This window comes from Macaca mulatta, chromosome 3 (genome assembly GCF_049350105.2).
Source record: "Macaca mulatta isolate MMU2019108-1 chromosome 3, T2T-MMU8v2.0, whole genome shotgun sequence".
Taxonomy (NCBI): domain Eukaryota; kingdom Metazoa; phylum Chordata; class Mammalia; order Primates; family Cercopithecidae; genus Macaca; species Macaca mulatta.
The window spans coordinates 119,260,601-119,286,680 of record NC_133408.1 but is presented as its reverse complement, the minus strand read 5'-3'; the positions used below and the strand labels follow the sequence as shown (position 1 = coordinate 119,286,680).

At 37.2% G+C, this 26,080-nt stretch overlaps 1 pseudogene; it reads right to left on the bottom strand.

Moving 5' to 3' along the window:
* Positions 1 to 3,087: 3,087 nt before the first annotated feature.
* LOC695421 (small ribosomal subunit protein uS5 pseudogene) lies at positions 3,088 to 4,003 on the bottom strand (annotated as a pseudogene).
* Positions 4,004 to 26,080: the final 22,077 nt, after the last annotated feature.

The following is a 26,080-nucleotide window of genomic DNA, read 5'->3' as shown; positions in this document are numbered from 1 at the left end:
ATATTGGTCTGTGTGTCTGTTTTTATGAAAGTACACTGTGTTTTTGTTACTATAGCTTTGTAATATAATTTGAAGTCAAATAATGTAATTCTTCCAGTTTTGTTCTTGTTGCTTAGTACAGCTTTGGTTATTCTGGGCATTTTGTGGTTGTATATACATTTTAGAGTTTTTTTTTTTTTTTCCGTTTCTGTTAATAATGTTTGGTATTTTGATAGGGATTTCACTGAATCTGTATATTGCTTTGGGTAGTATGGACATTTTAAAAATATTGATTCTTCCAATCAATGAAATCGGAAGATGTTTCCATTTTTTTGGTGTCTTCTTCAATTTCTGTCTTTACTGTTTTGTAGTTGTCATTATAGGTACCTTTTGCTTTTTTCATTAAGTTAATTCTTACATATTTAATTTTATTTGTGGCTATTGTAAATGGGATTGTTTTTTATTTCTTTTTCAGATTGTTCACTGTTGGCATATAGAAATGCTACTGATTTTTGTATGTTAATCTTGTATCCTATAATTTTTTTGAATTTGTTTGTCAATTCCAATAGTTCTTTTGTGGAGTTTTTAGGTTTTTCCAAATATAAGATTATAACAGCTGAAAGCAAGGATAATTTGACTTCTTCCTTTCCGCTTTGGATACCCTTTATGTCTTTCTCTTTTCTGATTGCTCTAGCTAAGACTTCCAGTACTACGTCAAATAACAGTGGTGAGAGTGGGCATCCTGGTCATGTTCTAAATCTTAGGGGAAAGGCTTTCAGTTTTTCCCCATTCAGGAAGATACTAGCTGTGGGTCTACCACATATGGCTTTTATTATGCTGAGGACATTCCTTCTATCCCCTGTTTTATGGGTGTTTTTATTATGAAGTGATATTAGATTTTATCAAATGCTATTTCAACATTGGTTGAAATGATCATATGGTTTTCATCCTTCATTCTGTACATATGAAGTATCACATTGATTGCTTCTTGAACCATCAATATCTTACAATATGTTGAGCCATCCTTGCATCCTGAGGATAAACCCCACTTGGTCATTATGAATGATCTTTCCAATGCATTGTTCAACTCGGTTTGCTAGCATTTTGTTGAGGATTTGTGTATTAATATTCATGAGAGACATTGACCAGTAGTTTTCTTTTCTGGATGTGTCTTATGCTGGGTTTCATTATCACAGTAACTGGCCTTGTAGAATTAGAATGGAATTATTCCCTCCTCCTCTAGTTTTCAGAATAGTTTGAGTAGGATTAGTGTTACTTCTTAAGTGTTTGGTAAAATTCATCAGTGAAGCCATGGGGTCCCAGGCTTTTCTTTACTGGGATAATTTTTATTATGGCTTCTATCTCATTTCTTGTTATTGGTCTGTTCAGGTTTGAGATTTCTTCCTGGGTTAATCTGTATGTTTCTAGGAATTTTTCCATTTCTTCTAGATTTTTCCAATTTATTGGCATATAGCTGCTCATAGTAGCCACTAATGATCCTTTGGATTGCTGCAGTATCAGTTGTAATGTCTCCTTTTTCATTTCTGATTTTATTGATGTGGATCTTCCTTCTTTTTTTTAATCTGGCTAAAGGTTTGTAAATTTTGATTAACTTTTCAAAAAAACAACTTTTGGTTTTATTGATCTTTTATATTATTTATAATTTCAATTTCATTTATTTTCTGATCTTTATTATATATTTTCTTCTAATTTTTAGTTCAGTTTTCTCCTGCTTTTATAGGTCTTTAAGATGGATCATGAGATTGTTTGTTTAAAGTTTTCCTGTTTATTTTTTATGTAGGCAGTTATAGCTATAAAAGTCCCTCTTAGTACTGCTTTTGCTGTATACCATAGGTTTGATATGTTGTGTTTCCATCATCATTTGTTTCTACAAATTTTCAACTTTATTCTCAAATTCTACACTGACCCACTGGCCATTCAGGAGCATAGGGTTTAATTTCCATGTATTTGTATAGTTTCCATAATTCCTTCTTATTAATTTCTAGTTTTATTCCATTGTGGTCAGAGAAGATGCTTGATATCACTTCAGTTTTCAAAAATGATTTATGACTTGTTTTGTGACCTAACATATAGTATATCCTTGAGAACGTTCCACATGCTGAGGAAAAAAAGTGTATTTTGCAACCATTGTATGAAATGTTCTGCAAATACATATTATATCCATTTGTTCAATAATGCAGATTAAGTCCAATGTGTCTTTATTGATTTTCTGCCTGGAAGATTTGTCCAGTGCTGAAAGTGGGATTTTGAAGTTGCCAGTTATTTTTGTACTGGGGCCGATCTCTCTCTCTCTAATTTATTATTATTCTTATTATTATTATTATTATTATTATACTTTAAGTTCTGAGATGCATGTGCAGAACGTGCAGGTTTGTTACATAGGTATATACGTGCCATGGTGGTTGGCTGCACTCATCAAACCGTCATCTACATTAGGTATTTCTCCTAATGCTCTCCCTCCCCTAGCCCCTCAGCCCTCAATAGGCCCCAATGTGTAATGTTCCCCTCCCTTTGTCTATGTGTACTCATTGTTCAACTCCAATCAATGAGTGAGAACATGCAGTGTTTGGTTTTCTGCTTCTGTGTTAGTTTGCTGAGAATGATGGTTTCTAGCCTCATCCATATCCCTGCAAAGGACATGAACTCATCCTTTTTCATGGGTGCATAGTATTACATGGTGTATATGTGCCACATTTTCTTTATCCAGTCTATAATTGATATGCATTTGGGTTGGTTCCAAGTCTTTACTAATGTGAACAGTACTGTAATAAACATACTTGTGCATGGCTATTTATAGTAGAATGATTTATAATCCTTTGCGTATATACCCAGTAATGGGATTGCTGAGTCAAATGGTATTTCTGGTTCTAGTTCCTTGAGGAATCGCCACACTGTCTTCCACAGTAGTTGAACTAATTTACACTCCCACCAGCAGTGTAAAAGCGTTCCTATTTCTCCACATCCTCTCCAGCATCTGTGGTTTCCTGACTTTTTAGTGATCACCATTCTAACTGGCATGATTTTGATTTGCGTTTCTCTAATGACCAGTGAGGATTTTTTCTTTCTATTTTTTCTTTCCAGGCTTAATTCACTTTATTTTTCTTGTATAAAAACCCTATGTTGTAGCCACAGCTGGAGCCTGGGTCCGCTGCACGGAGACTCTGGTGTGGGTCTTGACAAGGTGATCAGTTAATTCCTGATAGGGACACTTGGTAAATACAGTCTCCTTCCAGAGGTCAGGGATCAGGTAGCTGTAGGTCTTAGAGATGGCATCAAAGGTGGCCTTGGCGAAGTTACCCAGAGTGGCAGTGCAGCCCCGGACTGAAGTGTAGCAGTCATCAATACCAGCCATAATGAGCAGCTTCTTGGGCACAGGCGCTGAGACGATGCCAGTGCCCCTGGGTGCAGGGATGAGGTGCACCGGCACAGAGCTGCAGCGGCCTGTCACCTTGCAAGGGACGGTGTGGGGCTTGCCGATCTTGTTCCCCCAATAGCCTCTGCGCACAGGGACAATGGAGAGTTTGGCCAGCATGATGGCCCCATGGATGGCAGTGACCACCTCCTTGGAGCACTTAACATCCAGGCCGAGGTGGCCATTGTAGTCCCTGATAGCAACAAACGCCTTGAACCTGGTGCGCTGGCCAGCATGGGTCTGCTTCTGCACTGGTATGATCTTCAAAACCTCCTCTTTGAGAAAGGCCCCCAGGAAAAAGTCAATGACCTCAGATTCCTTAATGGGCAGGGAGAACAGGTAGATCTCTTCCAGGGACTTGATCTTCATGTCCTTGACCAAGCGGCCCAGCTTGGTGACCGGCATCCACTCCTTATCCTCGGCCTTGCCTCTGCCAGCTCCACAGCCTCTGCCCGGGTCCCATCCACGGCCGTGACCCCGGCCCCGGCCCGGGATGCCACTGCCGAAACCTCCACGGAAGCCACCGCGGTTCCCCATCCCAGGGCCACCAGGGCCTCCGGGCCCCCCGGCTGCACCGGCGTCATCCACCATTTGGTGTTTTCTCGGAGAAGTTGAGGTTTTTTTCATATGTTTGGTAGCCACGTAAATGTCTTTGGAGAAGTGTATGTTAATATCCTTTGCCCACTTTTGGATGGGGTTGTTTTTTTCTTGTAAATTTGTTTTAGCTCCTTGTAGATTCTGGATATTAGCCCTTTGTCAGATGGATAGATTGCAAAATTTTCTCCAATTCTGTTGGTTGCCTATTCACTCTGATCGTTTTTTTGCTGTGCAGAATTTCTTTCATTAGATCCCATTTGCCAATTTTGGCTTTTGTTGTGATTACCTTTGGTGTGTTAGTCAGGAAGTCTTTGCCCATGCCTATGTCCTGAATGATATTGACCTAGGTTTTCCTCTAGGGTTTTTATGGTTTTAAATCTTATGTTTAAGTCTTTAATCTATCTTGAATTAATTGAATTAATTTTTGTATAAAGTGTAAGGAAAGGGTCCGGTTTCAGTTTTCTGCATATGGCTAGCCAGTTTTCACAACACCATTTATTAAATAGGAAATCCTTTCCCCATTGCTTGTTTTTGTCAGGTTTGTCAAAGATCAGATTGTTGTAGAAGTGTGGCATTACTTCTGAGGCCTCCGTTCTGTTCTATTGGTCTATATATCTGTTTTGGTACCAGTACCATGCTGTATTGGTTACTGTATCCTCATAGTATAATTTGAAGTCAATTAGCATGATGCCTCCCACTGTGTGTTTTTGCTTAGGATTGTCTTGGCTATATGGTCTCTTTTTTAGTTCCATATGAAATTTAAAGTAGTTTTTTCTAATTCTGTGAAGAAAGTCAATCAGAGTTTGATGGGGATAGCATTGAATCTATAAATTACTTTGGGCAGTATGGCCGTTTTCATGATATTGATTCTTCCTATCCATGAGCATAGAATGTTTTTCCACTTGTTTGTGTTCTCTCCTATTTCCTTGAGCAGTGATTTGTAGTTCACCTTGTATTCTGTTTGCCAGTATTTTATTGGGGATTTTCACATCAATGTTCATCAGGGATATTGGCCTGAAACTTTCTTTTTTGTGTGTGTGTATGCCAGGTTTTGGTATCAGGACGATGATGCTGGCCTTATGAAATGAGTTAGGGAGGTGTCCCTCTTTTTCTATTGTTTGGTATAGTTTCAGAAGGAATGGTAGCAGTTCCTCTTTGTACCTCTGACAGAATTCGGCTATGAATCCATCTGGTCCTGGGCTTTGTTTTTTGGTTGGTAGGCTATTAATTACTGCCTCACTTTCAGAACTTGTTATTGGTCTATTCAGGGATTTACCTTCTTCCTGGTTTAGTCCTGAGAGGGTGTATATGTCCAGGAATTTATCCATTTCTCCTGGATTTTCTAATTTATTTGCAGAGAGGTGTTTATAGTATTCTCTGATGGTAGTTTGTATTTCTCTGGGATCAATGGTGATATTAACTTTTATCATTTTTTACTCTATTTGATTCTTCTCTCTTTTCTTCTTCGTTAGTCTGACTACCAGTCTATCTATTTTGTTGCTCTTTTCAAAAAACCAGCTCCTGGGTTCATTGATCTTGTGAAGACTTTTTTGTGTCTCTATCTCCTTTAGTTCTGCTCTGATGTTAGTTTTTGCTTGTCTTCTGTTAGCTTTTGAATTTGTTTGCGCTTACTTCTCTAGTTATTTTTATTGTGATGTTAGGGTGTCAATTAGATCTTTCCTTCTTTCTCCTATGGGCATTTAGTGCTATAAATTTCACTCTAAACACTGCTTTAGCGGTGTCTCAGAGATTCTGGTACATTGTGTCTTGTGATCATTGGTTTGGAATAACTTATTTATTTCTGCCTTAATTTTGTTATTTATCCAGTAGTCATTTTGGAGCAATTTGTTCAATTTCCATGTAGTTGCGTGGTTTTCAGTGAGTTTCTTAATTCTTAGTTCTAATTTGATTTTACTGTGGTCTGAGAGACCGTTATGATTTCCATTCTTTTGCATTTGCTGAGGAGTGTTTTACTTCCAATTATGTGGTCAATTTTAGAGTAAGTGTGATGTGGTGCTGAGAAAAATGTATATTCTGTTGATTTGGGGTGGAGAGTTATGTAGATGTCTATTAGGTCCTCTTGGTCCAGTGCTGAGTTCAAGTCCTGAATATCCTTGTTAATTTTCTGTCGCATTGATCTGTCTAATATTGACAGTGGGGTGTTAAAGTCTCCCACTATTATTGTATGGGAATAGTCTCTTTGTAGGTTTCTAAGAACTTGCTTTATGAATCTGGGTGCTCCTCTGTTGAGTGCATACATATTTAGGATATTTAGTTCTTCTTGTTGCATTGATCCCTTTACCATTTTGTAATGCTCTTCTTTGTCTTTTCTCATCTTTGTTGGTTTAAAGCCTGTTTTATCAGAGACCAGGATTGCAGCCCCTGCTTTGTTTTAAAATTTTCTTCTTATTATATTTTTGCTTTCCATTTGCCCTCTATCCCTTTATTTTGAACCTGTATTTATCTTTGCACATCTCATAGCAATTCTATAAGCTATTCATCATAATCACCGTTTAATAGATTCAAAAAGTAAGACTTGGAAAGATTAAATAATTATTTTACTATTACAGAGCTAGTAAATAGCAGAACAGAACTTAAAGATGATTTAACTCAAGTCTGCACAGAGTCTGCTATCTCAAACAATTTTTTTTTTTTACCTATGTTACCTCTTTACCTCCTAGCCAATCCACCACTCCATCTTTCACTACCTTGTAACTTATACCAGTAGACTGTTAACCATCCTATCTGAGAGGATATATCATGTAATAAAGTTAGCATAAGCTTTGGACTCACAAGTCTGTGTCTGAAACATACTTTTGTTGTTTGGTAGTTGGATTAAGTAGGCAAGTTATTTAACTTCTTTTAGCCTCAGTTTCTTCATATGATAAAACAATGATGAAAAAACCACATCATAGGAAGTGCCTGTAAACTTCCTGGTACATAATGAGCACTCAAGTAAAAAATCATAATTTTCAATTTACAATTAAAGCATTAAAAATTTAAAAATATAGCTATTACTGTCAATAAAGACTATCATTTTTTCTTTTAATATTATGTAGTTGCATTGATTGCCAAAGCCTGAACTAGTGAAGGAGTGTACTCACATAGAAGTTATTTCCTCGGCCAGGCATGGAGTAGGGTTGCAACCCCTGCTTTTTTTTTTTTTTTTTTTTTTTTCCCATTTGCTTGGTAAATATTCCTTCATTCCTTTATTTTGAGCCTATGTGTGTCTTTGCCCATGAGATGTGTCTCCTGAATACAGCATACCAATGGGTCTTTACTCTTTATCCAATTTGTCAATATGCGTCTTTTATTTGGGGCATTTAGCCCATTTACGTTTAAGGTTAATATTGTTACTTGTGAGTTTGTTCCTGTCATTATGATGCTAGATGGTTATTTTGTCCATTACTTGATGCAGTTTCTTCACAGTGTTGATGGTCTTTACAATTTGGTATGTTTTTGCAGTGTCTGGTACTGTTTTTTCCTTTCCATATTTAGTGGTCCCTTCAGGAGCTTTTGTAAGAAAGGCCGGGTGGTGACAAAATCTCTCAGTATTTACTAGTCTGTAAAGGGTTTTATTTCTCCTTTGCTTATGAAGCATAGGTTGGCTGGATATGAAATTCTGGGTTGAAATTCTTTTGTTTAAGAATGTTGACTATTGGCCCCCACTCTCTTCTGGCTTCTAGGGTTTCTGCAGAAAGATCTGCTGTTAGTCTAATGGGCTTCCCTTTGTGGGTAACCCGACCTTTCTCTCTGGCTGCCCTCAACATTTTTTCCTTCATTTCAACCTTGGTGAATCTGATGATTATGTGTCTTGGGGTTGCTCTTCTCGAAGAGTATCTTTGTGGTTTTTTCTGTATTTCCTGAATTTGAACATCAGCCTGTCTTGCTAGGTTGGGGAAGTTCTCCCGGATAATATGCTGAAAAGTGTTTTCCAACTTGGGTCTATTCCCCCACCACTTTCAGGTACCCCAATCAAATGTAGGTTTGGTCTTTTCATATAGTCCCATATTTCTTGGAGGCTTTGTTCAATCCTTTTCTTTATTCTCTAATCTTTTCTTCACACTTTATTTCATTAAGTTGATCTTCTATCTCTGATATCCTTTCTTCTGCTTGATAGATTTGGCTATTGATACTTGTGTATGCTTCACTAAGTTCTTGTGCTGTGTTTTTCAGCTCCATCAGGTCATTTATATTCTTCTCTAAACTGGTTATTCCAGTTAGAAATTCCTCTAACCTATTTTTCTCACCTGTTTTTCAAGGTTCTTAGCTTCCTTGCACTGGTTAGAACATGCTCCTTTGGCTCAGAGGAATTTGTTGTTACCACCTTCTGAAACCTACTTCTGTCAATTTGTCAAATTCATTCTCCATCCAGTTTTGTTCTCTTGCTGGTGAGAAGTTGTGACCCTTTAGAGGAGAAGAGGCATTCTGGTTTTTGGAATTTTCAGCCTATTTGCACTGGTTTTTCCTCATCTTTGTGGATTTATCTACCTTTGGTCTTTGATGTTGATGACCTTCAGATGGAGTTTCTTTGTGGACATCGTTTTTGTTGATGTTGATGTTATTCCTTTCTGTTTGTCTGTTTTCCTTCTAACAGCCAGGCCCCTCTGCTGCAGGTCTGCTGGAGTTTGCTAGAGGTCCACTCAAGACCCTCTTTGTGTGAGTATCACCAGCGGAGGCTACAGAACAGCAAAGATTGCTGCCTGTTCCTTCCTCTGGAAGCTTCGTCCCAGAGGGGCACTCACCAGATTACAGTCGGAGCTCTCCTGTATGAGTTGTCTGTTGACCCCTGCTGGGAGGTGTCTCCCAGTCAGGAGGCACGGGGGTCAGGGACCCACTTGAAGAGGTCGTTTGTCCCTTAGCAGTGCTCAAGCGCTGTGTTGGGAGATCCACTGCTCTCTTCAGAGCTGACAGCCAGGAACGCTTGAGTCTTCTGAAGCTGCACCCACTGCCGCCCCTTCCCCGAGGTGTTCTGTCCCAGAGAAATGGAGTTTTAGCTACAAGCCTCTGACTGGGGCTGCTGCCTTTCTTTCAGAGATGCCTTGCCAAGAGAGGAGGGATCTAGAGAGGTAGTCTGGCTACAGCAGCTTTGCCAAGCTGCAGTGGGCTTTGCCCAGTTTGAACTTCCTGGCAGCTTTGTTTACACTGTGAGGGGAAAACCATCTACTCAAGCCTCAGTAATGGTGGACGTCCTTCTCCACACCAAGTTCAAGCATCCCAGGTTGACTTCAGACTATTGTGGTGGCAGCGAGAATTGCAAGCCAGCAGATCTTAGCTTGCTGGGTTCTGTGGGGTGGGTTCCACTGAGCAAGACCACCTGGCTCCCTGGCTTCTGCTCCATTTCCAGGGAGTGAATGGCTCTGTCTCGCTGGTGTTCCAGGTGCCACTGGGGTATGAAAAAAACAAAAAACAAAAAACAAAAAAAAACTGCAGCTAGCTCAGTGTTTGCCCAAACAGCTGCCCATTTTGTGCTTCAAACCTAGGGTCCTGGTGGTGTAGGCACCCAAGGGAATTTCCTGGTCTGCAGGTTGTGAAGACCATGGGAAAAGCATAGTATCTGGGCTGGAGCACACTGTTCCTTACGGCACAGTCCCTCATGGCTTCCCTTGGCTAGGGGAGGGAGCTCCCTGACCCCTTGTGCTTCCTGGGTGAGGTGTTGCACCACCCTGCTTTGGTTCCCCCTTTGTGGGCTGCACCCACTGTCTAAGCAGTCCCAGTGAGATAAGCTGGCTACCTCAGTTGGAAATGCAAAAATTATCTACCTTCTGCATTGATCTCTCTGGGAGCTGCAGACCAAAGCTGTTCCAATTCAAACATCTTGCCAGTCACACCGAGCCAACTATCCTCTCTCTTTAGCTCTAATAATATTTGCTTTAGGAATCTGGGTACTCCAGTGTTGGGTGCATATATATTTAAATTGTTATATCCTCTTGCTGAATTGACCCCATTAACATTATGTAGTGACTTTCTTTGTGTCTTCTTATAGTTTTTGTGTTGAAATCTATTTTATCTGATATATGTATAGTGACTCCTGCTCTTTTTTGGTTTCCATTGGCACACAGAATATCTTTTCTTATTTCTTTATTTTCAGTACATATTTGTCTTTATAGGTGAAGTGTGTTTCTTGTAAGCAACAGATCAATGGGTCTTGTTTATTCATTAACTCATTCAGTCTGTGTCTTTTGATTGGAGAGTTTAGTCTATTTACATGCAATGTTATTACTTACATCTGCCATTTTGTTATTTATTTTCTGGTTGTTTTGTGGTCTTCTCCTTATTTCTTTCCTTCCTGTTATCTTTAATTAAACATGATTTTCTCTGGTGATATAATTTAATTTCTTGCTTTTTATTTTTTGTGTATCCATTGCATGATTTTTGGTTTGGAGTTACCATAGAGCTTGCAAATACTATCTTATAACCTATTATTTTAACCTCACAACAACTTAACATTGTTTGCATAAATAAACAAACCAGCAAAAAGGAGACTAATAAAAACTTTCTCCCTTAATTTCTTGCTTCTAACTTTATTTTTGTTTCTATGTATATCTTACTGTACTGTGTTTTGAAAAGTTGTTATAGTTTTTTTTTTATTGGTTCATCATTTAGTAGAAATGATATAAATATAGTGACTGCTAATCTTTTTTGTTTGCATTGACACATATATCTTTTTATTTTTATTTTCAGTACATGTGTGTCTTTATAGGTGAAGCATGTTTCTTGTAGGCAACAGATCATTTTATATGTAAAATGTAATTTTCCCCTAATTAATATAATTACTTTCTGTCTATGGTACACAAATTGACTGATATTTCCCTTCTATCCCTTTGTAAAATATGTGTATCTAGCAGAAAAGTTCTTAGCTCTGGCTATGGGCACACAGAAACTTCCTACATATGATTACATTCACATGTTTATTTACTTTCCCCAGAATAAATTGTGGGAGTGGAACTGCCTGTATTAATCACAGGACAGCTACTCAGGAAGCTCTGATCCTCTTGAGCTTCACATTTATGAGCAAAAAATGAACAGAGTGGCTCTCTAACATAATTTTTGGTGAATCTAAAGATATGGCACCCATCACTAACATTGTACAAGGAAATAAACCTCATACCTATATCCAGGAAAATTTCCACTCTGATGAACTGGGGCTCACCCAGGGAGCAGTCAAAACTGTAGTACTGGCAGCAAAAGCCTTCCTTTCTCGAACTCGCAGTACAGAAGCTGAGTTTTGAAGAAAGAATGGATTCTACATCATTTAGTAGATATGATAAACCCATCAAATATAGTAACTACAACAACTTATTATTTTTTATTGGTTCACCATTTAATAGAAATTATGAACTAATTTCTACCTAGATTTTTAATAGAAATGGTGAACTCATTTCTACTAACTGTGGTTAGTGTTATAATAGTGTTATAATACTTACTATTACCAGTGAGTTTTGTAGTTTCTGGTGATTACTTATTGCTTATTAATATTTTTTCATTCTGATTAATGTATTCCCTTTAACATTTCTTATAGGACAGAACTAGTTTTGTTGAAGTCCTTCAGTGTTTGTCAGGGAATGCCTTTATTTCTCCTTCATGTTTAAAGAATGTTTTTGCTGTATAGGCTCATCTAGGGTAAAAGTTTTTTCTTTTTTTTCTTTCTGCCAGCTCTTTAAATATGTCATGTCACTCGTTTCTGGCTTTTGAGTTTCCACTGAAAACTCTTCTGCTGGATATATTGGTTCTCCATTCTATGTTTTTTTTTTTTTTTTTTTTTTTTTTTTTCTTGCTGCTTTTCAGATCCTTTCCTCATTCTTGACCTTTGGGAGCTTGACTATTAAATGCCTTGAGGTAATCTTCTTTGAGTTAAATCTGCTTGGTTTTCTATAACCTTCTTGTACTTGTATATTGATATCTTTCTCTAGGTTTGGGAATTTCTATATTTTTATTTCTGTGAACACACTTTCCAACCCTATCCTACCTGCTCTTTAAGGCCAAAAGCTTGCCCTTTTGAGGCTATTTTCTAGGTCCTGTAGGTGTGCTTCACTTTTTAAAATTCATTTTTCACTTTCTCTGTATAATTTCAAATAGCCTGTCTAAAAGCTCACTAATTGTTTCTTCTGCTTGATTCATTGTGGTAAGGATTCCAATGCATTCTTCAGTATACCAATTGCATTTTTCAGCTACAGAATTTCTGCTCCATTCTTTTTAGTTATTTCAATTTCCATTAAATTTATCTGATAAAAATCTGAATTCCTTCTCTGTGTTATTCTGAATATCTTTGAGTTTCCTCAACCTATCTATTTTGATTTCTCTATCTGCAAAGTCACATATGTCTGCTTCTCCAGGATGGGTTGCTAGTACCTTATTTAGTTCATTTGGTAAAGTCATGTTTTCCCGGTTGGTATTGATGCTGGTAGATGTTCTTCAGTGTCTGGGCATTGAAGAATTGGGTATTTATTGTAGTCTTCACTGTGTGTGATTATTTCTTTCTGTCCTTCTTGGGAAGGCTTTTCAGATACTTGAAAGGATTTGGGTATTGTGATCTAAGGTATATTGCTTTAGGAGGCACCTGAAGGTCAGTGACACTGTTGTTCTTGAAGACTTGTAGATGGTCTTGAACAAGATCTGGGAAAATTTCTGGATTACCAGGCACAGACTCTTGTTGCCTTCCCTTACTTTCTCCCAAGCAAACGGTATCTCTCTCACTCTGTTCTGAGCCGTCTAAAGCTGGGGTTGGAGTGATACAAGCACCCTCTGGTCACCACCACAGTGACATACTAGGTCAGACCTGAAGCCAGCACAGCACTGGTTCTCACCCACGGCCTACTGTAACCACTCCCTGGCTACTGCCTATGTTTGGTCAAGACTCTAGGATTCTACAATAAGCTAGTGGCAAAGCCATTCAGGTCTGTGTTCTTCCCTTCAGCATAGTGAGGTCCCCCAAGTCCTGGGAGGTGTTGAGAGATGCTGTCTTGGAGTCAGGGACTAGGGTAAAAAAACTTAGAAGTCTACATGGTGTTCTATTGTACTGTGGCTAACTGGCACTCAAATCACAAGACACAGTCCTTCCCTCTCATCCTTCCCCTTTCCAAAGGCAGAAGAGTCTCATTCTGGAGTCACCACTACCCCAGGCCACATGGACTACTGCCAGACTACCGGTGATGTTTCCTTAAGGCTTGAGGTCTTTTCAGTCAGCTTGCAATGAATGCTGCCTGCCGTAGAGCTCACCCTTTAAGGGCTTTGGGCTCCCCTGTGGCCCAGGGCAGGTCCAGAAATGCCATCCAAGAGTCAGATCCTGGAATTAGGAACCTCAAAGGCCCACTTGGTGCTTTATACCTCTATGGCCACGATCTTACCTTGGGTGCAAGGCAAAGTCCCCTTTACTCTTTTCTCTGCTTTTCTCAAGCAGAAGGAGTTTTGCCCCGGAGCCATCACAGTTGGTAATGAGCTGAGTCTCATCTGAAGCCAGCAAATCTCAGAGGTCCACCTAGGACCTTTTAGGTAGTACCTGGTTATCACTGCTGATAGGGCTCAAGGGATCTCCAGTTAGCACGTGATAAATATTGCCAAGACTAGTTCCTTTCCTTCAAGGCAGTGGGTTCTCTCCTGGCTCCCGGCGTGTCTAGTAATGTCATCTGGGAGATAGGGCTTAGAACACAACTTTGGCTGGCGCCCTATCCTGCTTTGACTGAGCTGGTATCCAAGATGCAAGACAAAGTCCTCCTCACTCTTCTCTCTCCTATTCTCAAGTGGAAGAAAGGAGTCTCTTTTGGAGCCTTGAGCTGTGCAGCCTGGGATTAGGAGTAGGGTTTTGTCAGCACCTTTTTGGCTGCCCCAGCTGGTGTCTCAGCATGTTGTATACCACTCCACTCCACTGTCTCTTGGCCTAGTGCAGCACTAGGACTCGCCTCAGAGTTTCAGTCTTCATGGCTTAGACTGCCTTTCATGTTTACTTGGAGACACAGCACTGTAGGTATTGGTGGAAGGTTTGCAGCAACTCAAGTTCAGATGACTGCTGGGATCTGCAATTCCTCTCTGGCTAGAGCTGATTTAAATGCTCCCTCCATGGGCAGGTGTCACCTGAGTTTGGTGTGGTTTTCCTATCTGCTCCAACAGAACAGCACCGGGTTCAATGCCTAACAATTGCTGTGCTCTCCCTTTCCCAGTGCCCAGAGATGCTTTCGGTGCCAGGCAGCTGCTACCAGTGGTTAAAAGAGGGCTGGCGTCAGTGATTCAGGACCGTTTTTCCTATCTCTTTAGTGTCTCTTTCAGCAATATGAAGTTAAAATCAGGCACTCTGAGTGCTCACCTAATTTCTGGTAATTATGAAGGTGTTTTTTTCTGTGTAGGTAGTTGAATTGGTATCCTCGTGGATGAGGGGATGATCAGTGAAGCCTTCTATTCTGCCATCTTGCTCTGCCTTTGAATCTATTTTCATATATTTTGCTCTCAAATTGTTTAGCTCAGTGATCACTACATTATTCTTTCTAAAGTCTGCCTTAGCCATGTGTCTTTGCCTCTGAAACCTACAATTGCTTCACATTGCCTGCTACCATAAAGACTTCTCAGACAGTCTCTTCCTTCATTTGAGCTCCTACTTCTCAGTCTGAGTATTCAATATACTCAGACTTTGTTGGGCCCTACCCAACAGAAGCCTACTCCAGTGGTTTCCAAAATGTGACTAGCAGCTTAACACCATCTGGAAATTTTTTGGAAATGAAAATTCCAAGACCCTACATCAGACCTACTGTTTCAGAAACTCTGGGAATGGTGCCTAGTAATCAGTGTTTAACAATTCCAGGTGATTTTGATGGGTGCTTAAGCACACTAAAGTTTGAGAATCATTGCTCTAACCCCTGAATGTACAACATATGCTCTGATTTAAGTAATTTCCTCTGCCTATTTAATTAACTCTCCCCATATTATCACCAATTGCAATATTTCCTAAACTTTGTTGATTTTTCATACATTTTTCAAGTCCCCATTCACCTGTATTGTAATTTTCTTTACATGTTTTCTAAATCTGCACATATTTTATGCTAATTTACATTAAATTTATTTAAAAATGAAGTGTATCAATAACATTAATAAACTCAGTAGTTCTGGCAATAAATAAAAGGTAATTATAAAACTAAATATAACAACCAGGGATTATAGATACCAGAGTGGCATGTAAAAGGGTGAGTGTAGTTATCAAAGTGTTAAACAAAGGACTTTTGTTTTGGTTGAACTATTCTGTATCTTGACTATGGTGGTAAATATGAAAATCTACACATATGATAACATTGTATAGAACTAAATACACATATGCACACACACAGGTAGAACCAGGAAAATCTCAATAAAATAGGTGGATTATATCAATATCAGTATTCTGATTTTGATATTCTGGTATATTTTTTCAAGATACTACCACTGGAGAAATCTAGGAAAAAGGTACACAGGATCTCTATATTATTAATATTGAAATATTAGACTATTTCAGAAACAATACAGATATGTCAGTAGCACCAATGTTAAGTAAAAACTCATGGACCAGATAATTATTGGGCTGTCAATCTATAGAAATTGTAAAGGTTCAAATGAGGGATGATCTCTGGGTAGACAAAAGGAGGTTGTATAGATGAATCCAACACATGCACATATATACGCATACAACTCATCAGAATTCCTGTGGTTGGAGGAAAAATCAAATCTGATTAAGGTGGAAGGTATAATTGGTAATAAACAGTACTTTTGCCAATTATCTTTACTCTCCTACCCTGGAGTTTAGTGAACAGAGACCAAGTGAGCCAATATCTTGTGTCATATGGCTATAGAATAATAAAAAGGGAAAATAAAGTAACATGCATTCCATTTTGTTCATTCCCTTGACTATTTAAAATATGATAGGAACACATTCATTGACTCCTGGCCTTGGGAAGGTTTATGGATATGTAGAGTGTGGAGTGTTAGGCAACTATGCAAAGCAAAGGACCTCTGTGTGTTTCCTACATTTGGCTGCCTGTGAGAACTTTCTGATGGGAGCCCCCACAAACGCTGCCAGGAAAGAAAGCAGCATAGATTTTTGTAATTAAAAGAGCCCCTTGTTTTAGGAAGCATATCAATGAAGCCCTTGGTTTCAATTCTATTTAAACAACTACCTTGTAATTTGGAATGCTTATCAGGAACTACGTGTCATTAAGCAGCACAATGTGACTTTGTAAAGGATCCATTTTAGAAATTACATTCCATTCTCTACTTGTCTTTTCCGGCAGAAGACCCGAATATTTAGGAGGGAAGTTACTTTACTTCTTGAATTCTGCTCCTGTGTTTATTATTAGGTGTGAGTAAAAGTTTCATTCTTTTTTATAATACATTAAAACATTCCTAGATCTACCAATTAAAATAGCAATTCTAATTTTTCAAACCAATATTTACCAATTGTTAGACAATTGGTTTAACAGAATTAGAGACTTAGAGAAATGGTGTATTATTATATTTTTCAAGTTTAAATAAAACTTGATAAATGTGACATAGATGACTATTATTGACATACACACACACGGACACATAAAATCAGATCTATATGCTTTTGTCCTGATCTTCTAAATTAGCTTCATTTGTCTGTGTTTCTCTTTCCTTGGTCAAGATTAACAAATAGTATTAACCTTTCATGCAACCCCTTTCTAAAATAACACAGAAAACTGGGCAAAACCGTATTTTTCCAACCACAGTCATTTCTTAAATTCTTTGACCCAGATAACAAATTCTATTTCTGACTGTTTACCTAATCCCTATTTCAGTATAATCATGTATTGAAAACCAGAATGTAGTATGTATATTCAGTAGTATTGAATATATATGTGTGCATATTTAGTATGTATATTCAGTAGTATTGAATATATATGTGTGCATATTTAAATATATATATAATTTTTATATATATATATAATTTTAAGACTTTCATGAGACAACAGAAATAAAATAATAGGCAACATAGAAAAACTATAGTATTTGCCATTAAAATAGCCTCCAGTCTTAGAAACAGGTCAAAAGTCCCCTTTTATAACAATAGTAATAGGGAGTAATAGTAATAGGGAGATGAAAGAGACAGATCATCATGTCCTCCTTCACCTTTGGCTATATTCCTAGTACAATGTCTTGATGCTATATAGGAACTAGCTCCTCTGCTCAACTTTTTAAATTCTGATATGACAGAAATACAACAATTGTTAAAATATCCCAAGAACATTAGGTTTATAAACATGGATTCTACTATTCTCTAAAAAAGTTATTTAACTAAATCATAAACCCTAAGAAATTATTTTAAAGGCCTGTTATTAAATATGTGTGTGTATATATATATGTGTGTGTATATATACATACACATATATATAGAGAGAGAGAAATGCCTCTTGCTGATTCTATTGCAAATAGTCATATTTTATTTCTTCATTCAGAATAACTTATTTAGAAATTTTCAAATATGTCTTTGGTACTTCCAGTACAACAAAGTAACATATCATCTGCAGATAAAATACACAGAGCAAGAGGAAAAAATAAGGCATTTATTATACAGTTTGAGTAATTTGATACAATTAATAACTAGTTTACTATCCTCTGAGCTGTATGAAAAGCCTAAGGGCAAACAAATACAGTAGCAATGAGTGTGTGTCTTGATTAACTCAACACTTGCTGTACTATAATTATGTGTTTTCTTTTCTGTAGTTATTTCCACTCTAGATGGACTATTCCATGTAGAGTGGATTCTTTTCAGTTCTAACTGAAGTGAGCTGTAGGTATTTTGCATGTATTTATGCAATTAGTTAATATGGGTCACACTGGATAAGTGTGGGTCCCGATCCAGTGTCTCATGTCCTGATAACAAGAGAAAACAAACACAGAGGCATTCAGAGGGAAGATGATCATGTGAAGTTACATGTACAAAGTGGGGAGATGCCATGTGAGGATCGAGGCAGAGATTGGAGTATCTATTTTATGTTAAGAGTCTACAAGCCAAGGAGCATCAAAGATTGGGAGGATACACCAGAAGCTGCAAAATAAGCATGAAATGGAGACTCTCCCTCAGAGCATCCAGAACTGCGTTTGTTAAAATCATGATTTCAGACTTCTAGCCTCTAAAACTGGGAAAGAATAAATGCCTTATTTTTTAAGCCCCTCAGTGTATGGTATTTTGTTATGGTAGCCCGAGAAAATTAATAAAGGTGGTAAAAGAGGCTTTGTAAATGAAATTAATTTAAGGGTCTTGACATGGTGATATTAATCTGAATTATCTGGGTGAGATCAATGTAATCACAATGGTCTTTGTAATTAAAAAAGAATCACAAGGAAAGAAAGAAGCAGGAGAATCACAGGAGATGTGATGATGAAAACAGGTGTGGAGTGATATGGGCAATAGTCCCTTAAAGCTTCCAGACAGAATGCAGCTCTACTGACACCATGATTTTAGCTTAGTTGGATCCACTTTGAACTTTGTAAGATCATACACTTGTATTGGTTTAAGTCACTAATTTGTGGCTATTTGTTACAACAGTAAAATAAAGCAAATATAGATTTCTAGACTCATTCTTAGCCCTATCCTCTTTATCCATAACTGTAACCCACTCAATTTTTATTGCCCAAGAATTATTGAACAACATAATTGGTATTTTGTCAATGCTACTATGTTGGATATGAAATGATAATTTCAAATCTGAACTTCACTCAGAGGGCAGCAGAGAAGCTAGAAAAACATTAAGACCTCACTTGAAGTTGTCAGTAGGTTCTTGGGAAACTGTAACTTTAAGGTAAACAACTTATAAAGAAACCATAACTGATACAAACTTCACCATAGTTTCAACTAGACTGTAAGCCCAACATACTTCTAATATTGGTGATATTTAAAATCACTAATACTTCTAGATGAAGACTAAAGTACCTCTAATATTAAACTTTGAAATAAATGTGAGCCATACATACAAGTAAGACAAATTTATAAAAACAAGTAACATAATTATTTACTTCCTTATTCCAGTCCAAGGTTGCAGATGGTGGGGGACTATCCCAGCAGCTCACGGCGCTAGGTGGGAACCCATCCTTGACAGGATGCCACCCTGCGAGGCACACTCCCACACACTCCCACACTTACTCAGACTGGGACAATATAGATACACTAATGAACCTAACATGTACATCTTTGAGATGTTGGAGGAAACCAGAGTTTCTAGAGAAAACCATGCATACACAGGGAGAATGTGCCAACAGTGACCCTGGCCAGGAATTGTTTCCCGCCCCCCCATTAACATTAAAATGAAAATACGTTATTTGAGGACCTGCTGTATAGTTTTCCCTCAGAATATAAACATCAGCCAAATGATTTTGCTTGCAGAGCAGAGGATCAAATGTAAAAGCAGTGGTGACCTTTCCTTCCCTCTTCCTTTGTGAAGCTACTTATTTTCTTAACCATTCATCCAAAAACTAACTAACTTATTAATTAGAGTATCTACTGTGTGTCAGGTATGGTGGGATGTACTGGGAAAACAAAGACAGTTAGTGCACATTTCTTCCTCTAGTCAAGGGTTCACAGTGTAGTTGTGGGAGAAGGTGGTAGTTCACAGAGAGACTTTACACCACACGTATAAAATTGTGTGGTGAGTAACATCATGGAGACAGTCCCATGAGTACTGAGCAGCACAGGGTAAGTTCATTTAACCTAAATGCAGTGGAAAGTGGTGAAGACATCTTGCAGGAATATTCGGCAGTTGAGCTATATTCTAAAATAAAGATAGATATTAGCCAAATGTAAAGTCAAAGAAAGAGCAATACATCAAAAGCTAAATTAGAAAAAGCCTGGCACAGTAGGAGAACTGCAAGCAGTTTAGTATTACTGAAGTTTGGGATCCATGAGGAACAAGGTAAAAGAAGAACCTAGACTTGTAAGTAAAAAGCAGAATATGAAGGCTCTTTCATGTTATATTATGGGTTTCTGAAGCAAACGAGAGACTGTTGTATGATTTAAAGCAGATAAAAGACATATATAGATTTATATTCAAGAAAAATTTGTCTAGCTGATTTTAACTCACATTGTCTGGGTCAATGTATTATCTCAGTACCCTCAGCTCATGAAGCTTTCCTTATTATCCTAATCTCCATTTAGCACTGTTCATTGCAAAGCTCCTGAATTGCATCAAGCTCCTTATTGCTTTAAGACTTGTACCCATATGTTTTCTGCTTCTTACAACACTCTAACCTCATTTCCTCTCTTACACCTTTGCCTGAGTAGCTCCTACTTATCACTCATCTTAGTCTCAAAGCCCCAGATTGTCCACATTCATGTGTTCATTCAGCTGAAGTGTTGGTGTGAGCCAGACACATTGTTGAACTTTAGCTTATAGGAAATTAAATGAATAAAGACAAGTCGGTAAGTATTTACAACTCAGGACAAGTGCTCTGAAGAAAAAGAACAGGTTAGATATGGCCACTGTGAAGAAGTGATATCTGAAGTGATACTGGGGATGAAAGGAAGCCATCCATGTGAGGATGGTGAAAGCAAGTCCAGGTTGTCTCTTCCTAAACTTTGTCAAATCAAAAATTGCACTGGATAAAGGTAAACAATGAAGGAAGACTTTTTTCAAGGCTATTGAAACAGGGTAGAGAAACCAGAGCACAGTCTCAACTCAATTTCACATAAACAAAGGGCAGAGAAATTTTTAAGATGTGTATAAGGGAAGGGGATCTTAGGCCGTCTGTGTTTGATAATTGGCTTTACCCAGATGAAGAGTACACATTCTCACATCTTCAGGGCAGGATGTAGTTTTACAACTATAGCAAGGTCCCCAGAGAACTTAAGCTCCTACCGTTCACCGAAACTGGGAGATAGAGGCCCTATCTTCCTTGATTATATTTCAAAAAAAATGGCTCCCAGATACTTGAGAAAGACATTCCTGGGTTGTAAAACTGGCAGAAGACTTTTAAAAAGATTTGCATTTCAAAGGGTCAGAGAACTAATTTGTAATTAGAAGTTTTCTTTAAGTAAGTGCTCTAAGGAAAGGGAGGTCATGGACCTCTCTAGTTAGGCTATCTGGATTCTATGGAGGCTGAAGTGAGAAGGGAGTTCAGGGGTTCATAGGCAAGAAGAAGCCTATCTAAAGTTTAGTTAAGTTGAAGGAAACATTAGGCTGTCTCGGTCAACTCTTATTATGAACTTAAGTAATGTGGTTGTGGTAGTGTACATGTGTGTATACTATCTAGCAGCCTAAAACTTCTCTGAGGACAGAGACTGCGTAGGATTTATTCATCATCGTAGCTCCAGTACAATACCTGACACGCAATATGCACTTAACTGAGATTTATTTGTTTTTGTTGTGTTGTTGAATTAAGACATAAAGGTATTGGGTGGGGGATGGCTGTGGCTGAAGCAAGACAGGACTAAAAAGGCTAATTTTGAAAAAAGTGTTGCATTATTCTTGTAAGTGAATGAAAGATGATAGTAGAGTGAATATGTAGTGAAGACAATTAATTTAAGAGATACTTAGTTATGCAACCTAGTCACCAATTTGCAATTTGTGAAGGAGACGTTGGAGTAATTGGCCCTTAGATTTCTGCCTGAGGAACTGGCTTGATGTCAGTGACAACATGATATGAGAAAAATGGAAGAGAAAAGCTGGTTGGCCCTGCTATGGAGATAAAAACTAGATTAATAAAAATAAACAGTCTTCAAAGTTGATGATAATCATCAAGGTTTCTGGTTTTATGTGTCAAGAACTGAAGAGTTGTCTGGAATAAACTCATTATTATTTTCCTTTTGCTTGCATTTAACTCATGAAATTGTTAATCTTTTACTTTTAAACTGCCTGAGTCATTTCCAGCAAAGAGCTCCAGTCATAGAGAGCATATGGTTGAGCTTTTTCTTCTAATCAGTTCTATAGTGTTTTTTTTCATTTTCATAGATGAACTCATACTGTTTGCATTTATGAAATAATAAATGCAACATGTTTTGCACTAATATAGTCCTCTTATTTTGTGTTTCTTCTTTTTAAAGTTTTTTTTTTTTTTTTTTTGGCCATTTTCTTTGTTTCATTTTCCTATATCTTATGTGGGATTGCTTTTTTTCACCTTTCAGAATGCCTCAGTAGTTTTGAAAATATAATTCTAGTTTTACTAATTGTGTTATACACCATTTAGAATAAAATGCTTGTTTTTGTTTGCAACTTACCAAATGTGAAATAAAGAAGGCAGTATGACAGTGGGGTGAAGCATTTAAACTCTGTCTTTGTGTCTGGGCACAATCTAACTTATCTACTTCTTAGCTACTCAACTTAAGGCAGATCATTAAGCTCTCTGTGACTCAACTCCCTTATCTGTAAAATGGGGAATGGGGATAATAACAGTATCTAATGCCTCATAAGTGTTTGTTACAATTCCCCAAAACTGCCCCTGGTTTTATGTGTGGTTGTAACAGCATTATAGCACAAGATGACTTTTACTACTTTCTCACATTTTAAAATTTTTTTGTACATCTCATTTATGCAATAATACTTTATCTTATTGTGTTAATTGAGTTGAATATTCAATAACCAACAAATATTAAACATTATTTTATACGGGATACCACTATCCCTAATTTACAGATAAGAATACCAAGATTCAGTGTTTGAGTTAGTTGTGGATAATTATACAACTAACCTGTGAAAGATTCAATAATAAAACAAAGATCTACCTGGTACTAAACTTTTGCTCATTCCCTACTTTCGGCTTTGTATTTACTTAGAAAATTACTGGTAGCTAGTCAATCTCGAAAGGCTTGAATCTTGCCCACATATGCGTATTTTAAACTTACTGAAAGAAAATTTTATCACAAACTCTTTTCTGATTATGTACCTCTTTGCCTTGGTACAGTGTTAATTCTGGAGGAAAATGATCAATAAAATCCCCCCAAATAAAGTGGCAGAATATTTATTTGTGATAATAATTTATTATAAAGGTTAATAATTTTTGTTACTATCTGGAAGGAGAAAGGTCCTGATGAATAACATCTAAAAGAAATGCTGTGCCAACATTTTTATTTCCTACATGTTTTAAACTTGAATTTACATTTTCCTCAAACAGTTTTTAGAAAGGTCCAATTTGGCATCCAGCACAAGGTTATTTGAGAAATAATTAAGTGAGGTGGTGAACTTGCCAAAATATCAGTGTTCCCAAGAATTTTATTCCTGACTTAGCAAATAGTCTTTTATTTTTGACTATTCACTTTTTTTTCTATCTTATATCTAAATATTGTCTCCAAGGGAAAGCCAGTATGACTACATGTAGGTAATACGCAGATTAGTGACTTCTCTTTCCTACCCATCAAATCTCCTACTAAAATGAGATTCAAGGATTATTTTTATTTTTAAAATAAACTAAACCCTGGTTATTTGCTGCAACAACAATGACGATAACACAAATCTCATTGTATGTAATATGAAGTCTTAAAATCTTGTCTTATTAATTGGAAACTGAAATCACTTGAAGAGGAGATTTAAGGATTAATTTTTAAATCATTTTTTAATCTTCTTTTTCATCTTTTATCAGTGCAATAAAAATTTATGATAAAAATACAGTCATACCTTTCATAACTTTTCTTTTTTCATTATATTTAATTCTAAAGATTCAAAGGTTCTATATACCAGAAAAGCAAATCAGCATACAAAAATGTATGGCCACCTTTAAAACACATCAAGTTCAAAGACAGTTTTATTTACACAAACAATTGTACAATAGTGCTTTTAGATAGATATTGCATTGTTTACAGAATAAAATATCTTAGCTTGAAACTTGATTTGGTCTAGTTTGTGCATTTATAAAATGTGTGAGTTAAACTACACATTTGATAATGACACTTCAAACTCTTAAATTGCTGTTATATTAGAAAAATAGCCTATAGAAAATGCATCTATGTTTATTGCAATGTATCCAATTTATCTCTGTCTGGCTCATGCTGTTAGAAAATGTTTAACTGAAGTATGTGGAAATCAATTAACATAAATTCAAGCACTTCTTGAACTTGATATGTGTCAGTAAACTTAGAACCTGATAATTTGAAAATACCACATTGACAGTATTGACAAAACCAACTATTTGCAGTTCTGAAATGAATGCAGTTGTTTGCAACATGACAGCTGTAAAAAGAGAGAAACTTGTTACCCAAACCGTTTCAAGCATCTCCATGAGAACCAGGCCACTGACAAAAAATATAGTTAAGGTGTTGCTTTCCCAATCAAAGTTATTGTTTTAAATGGCCTCATGGTACCATCAGTTCCTTGAAAGGGAAATGAGCAGAACATGGAGGCCAGTAAGTAAAGAAACATACTCTTCAGGCTGAAAAAATATTTCTGGAGGTGATCTTTGACTGTTGGTGCCTGCACATGGATCTGAGGAAGAAAAAAGATCTTTCAAAGAGTATTCGAAGAAATCACAAGCCTGGCCTGTAAAACACTATGATAACTTAACCTTAAAGCTCCTCCTTGGACTCCAATTTGCTCCAATGCGAGTCAATCTGAGAAAAATGTGCAGCCTATGCAAGGTACACAGTGAAATGTCAACTTCTGCTATACCCACTGAGGATAAAAAGTAGGGGAAAATCCCTCAGAAGTCAAAACATAGGGGATTTGGAAAAAAAAAAAAAATGGGTAGAGATTTCCATTCCTCTCGAAGAGCAGAAGCTACCAGATCAGTTTACCAAATAACTCATTCTATTCTCAGGAGTCTTCTTCATCACCATATGATAGGATTTTATCTTTATTTTTGATCAGTTCTTTCTGTATTTATCATTTTCCTCTTTCTGAATGTGAATTATTATTCTGCTAATCTTATTCCTACTGTATATGATTATACCTTAATATGATGGTGGGAGACAAATTGCTCTTATTTTATAATTTTCCAGGTAATGAGCACCACATCTACACCTGATGGCTAGGACTGTGCATCACCTTGAAGTTCAAGGCAGGTGTAGTCTCTGAGCAGGCTTGGCTGGTAGTCTCCTTGGTAAGGTTCAGTTTAGAGAGGATGAGTGTGTTCTGTTTTTCCATAAAAGCTTGCACTTGGGTATTTGAATATTCAAGGGTAGATGGTAGCAGAGACAGAAGGTTGTACCCCCAATGTTTTCTCCTATTTTTGTTTATAGTAGGACAACCTTGAATATTAGCTGGTTGCCAAGAATAAATGCTATTTTCCAGTATCATTTGCAGCCAGATGTAACCAATAGACTAAGTTGTATGAATGGAATAGGAGGGAAAATGTGGTTATGATATGTAAGTTAAAGGAGGTAGGCTGACTCCCTCCCTTGCCATTCTACTGCAACGTTCTAGTGTTGAGAATTCTACAAGTCAGGAATACACATCTACAGATGGCCGCATGGACAAGAGTTTACCTACAAACTCTAAACTGATAAGATAATTTTCAATATCATTAACTCAATCTCACTTTTTTAACTTCATTTTTTTGGTACACACTTAAGATGTACAATATAATCTTCTGATATACATATTAATAGTCAAATGATTAATACAGTCAAATTAGCAATATTCATCACCTTTCATAGTAATCATTTTTGATAAGAACACCTAACTTCTACTCATTTAGCAAATTTTTGATATACAACACAATATTATTAACTATAGGCCTTATGCTATACATTATATCTCTAGACTTCTTTGTCCTACCTAAATGCATACTCAGACTGTTTGTCTACATGTAAGTGAGATAACACCATATTTGTCTTTCTGTTTCTGGCTTATTTCACTTAGTATAATGTCCTCCAGACTCATCCTCTGTTGTTGCAAATGGCAGTATCGTTCCTTTTTTGTTCTAAGGCTGAAAAATATTCCATTGTATGTATGCACCACAGTTTCTTTATCCATTTGTCTGTCAGGGAACACATATTGTTCCTATATATTGACTAGTGAAAATAATAACCTGATTTCACAGTTGATCTCTACTTACAAGAAAGTCTATATCCCGTTAATAAGCTAAGTAAAGGAAGGATGAGTGGAAAGTGTGAAAGAAATGTTGCAAGAAGAGAAAATAGGAATTGTGCAGTCCTGGAATTAAAATAATTTA